Raw genomic sequence first — 2,464 nt, forward strand, 5'->3', positions numbered from 1 at the left:
CATCAATCGAAAAGCCGCCGCCGAAGCCTGAATGTTATCCCGCGTCCTTGGGCACACCAGTCGAGCGCCAAAACCACTGCGCCACCATCATCATCATCATCAGCCTGATTATACCCACTGCAGGGCGAAGGCTTCTCCCATATTTCTCCACTTAACCCGGTTCTGTGCTAGCTGCATCCATTTGACCCCTGCGAACTTCTTAATCTCATCCGCCCACCTAACTTTCTGCCTCCCCCTGCTACGCTTTCCTTCCCTTGGAATCCAGTTTGTTGCCCTCAGCGACCATCGGTTATCCTCTCTTCCGCACCACCACGGCGGGATATCAAAATTTTCTCGGGTTGTGTATGTCCGCTTTAATATATAGGCAAATTCTGAAGCAGAGCAGCTCACTGCAGTGCTAAATACAGGTTCGCTGCGGAGTTAAATCAGCCGAAGTGTATGGGGCTATGTAAGGAATTCTATGAGTGTAAATGATCACATTTTGGTGCACTCCACGGCCGCTGAAAGGCCGTAAAAACAAGCACGCCAAGTAGCGGGTGGGATAAAAGCAGCAGTACTCGAAGCCGCGGTTTGAGTTTTTGTCTGCCGGAGTTCCAGACATATAAGGACACCTACACACTGGGACAGAGAAATAACGGCCCCTTCGGCATAGTGGTAAAACACGTGTGGGGCGACGGCCTCGTGGAATACATGTTATGCACAATAACACCTGTTTTAGGGACAAGTGTGCTTGTACAACTGCTAATGAAGTCTTAGGTCACTCTATAGCTAATTAGCAGCATTAAAAAAAACGGTGCGCGCTCCCACCACACTCAAATTGGCAAGGGAGATTTTTCGTTTTTTTTTTTTTTTTTTGCAATAACTAGTCTGCTATTAAAAAGAAGCTGCAGCCCTCTTGTTACAGTCGTGGATGGCTGAAGTTCATTTCGTTGCCATCAGCTTAGCTCCTTCGTATCAAGACATGCGAAAGGCCGAGCACACAGTGGACGGGCAGGTCGTTTCCTTTTTGTTCGCCATTCTATGCTGATATACAAGTAACGTAGAGGGATTAAAAATTGCTGGGTTTAAGCATGACTCGCACCTATTGACGCAGTAGCCGCAATATCACCATTAATACGAGCGAAATGAAACACAAACTAGTAAAGAGTGTGTCTGAAATAATCAGTTTCTCACTTTGGCAATAATGTTTATCCACATGCGTTTTGTTTCAAAAATGAAACTAGCCAAAGTTAGTGTTATATATAAGGTGGGCCTTACAAGTCAATTACAAGTTTGGTCCCGTATCAGTAAAAAAATAGGAGCGCAAACGCGGGAACAAGGAAACACATAACTATACAAACTAGATGAACAGATTGTCGTCAAACGACTTGCTCGATTTCTAACTGCGCAAAATATTTAGCAAACCAGCAACATGGCTTCAGGAAAATTATATCATCCCAATCCGCACTCACTACGGTTAAAGGAGAGTATACTAAACAAAATAGACGAAAAGGCATAAACCTTGAAATGTTTCTCGAATTTAGGAAGGCGTTTAACCATTCAGCATCATCTTGTTATAAAATAAGTTCCATTTCACAACTTCAGTTGGCGCCTCATTGACTTTATGTGAAAGCCTTTTAAATGCAAAAGAGCAATTTATCAATGAACGCCAGATTTACTGATTTTTGTCGATGTATTGGAATCTTAAGCAGGCTGAGGTATTATATCTCGTTGGGATGACGAGGCACACAGTATAACAAAGCAGGCAGACTGATGCTTTGTCTCAATCACATACATATACTGCTAACAAAAAAAAAATGACGAAGCCGCAACAGGGTCGCTATGCTTCGCCGTCATTATTATTGACCAAAACAACTGCCCTAGACTCATTCCACCTCTGTGTCAGCACATATATGTTTGCAATCACGGAAACACGGCTAAAAAACAATATAAAAGGTTTCGATGTAGCTCTCTCCAACTAAGCAGTAGTAGGCAAAGGTAGGGTCACACGTGGTGAGGGCTTTGCTATCCTTATAACAACAGATTCCTTTCTCAAATCTTTCAAGCGTCGAAGATTTCGAAGTACTTTTTTTTTTTAACGCGAGAGCTCATCACGACCAGTTTTTATCGTCTGCGTTTGTCGCAGCTCATCTTCAAATTGCGATGTCCAGCAATCCTTACATGGCTATATGCTTAACACCCTTCTCGGTGCCAGGTTATTTTAAATGGGGGATTTTAAATGCAACGCTATGCAGCCCTTTTCTAAACTCACAGAGCATGCACTATTTGATATGATGCTAACATTTATTCTCAGCCACATAAGATGTCAACCAACAAACGTAGAAGGCGGCGGTTTGAACGTACTTGACCTGTATACCATTTCTTCGTGATCGCTTCAAAACAGAAAACGCAAAGCTTCGGTTTCTAGACGGTATGTCGGATTACAAGATAACAGATTTTAAAAGACCCACCTTTAGGCGCTCGA

The sequence above is a fragment of the Amblyomma maculatum genome, chromosome 5 (assembly GCF_055883805.1).
Source record: "Amblyomma maculatum isolate TAMU_Amacu chromosome 5, ASM5588380v1, whole genome shotgun sequence".
Taxonomy (NCBI): domain Eukaryota; kingdom Metazoa; phylum Arthropoda; class Arachnida; order Ixodida; family Ixodidae; genus Amblyomma; species Amblyomma maculatum.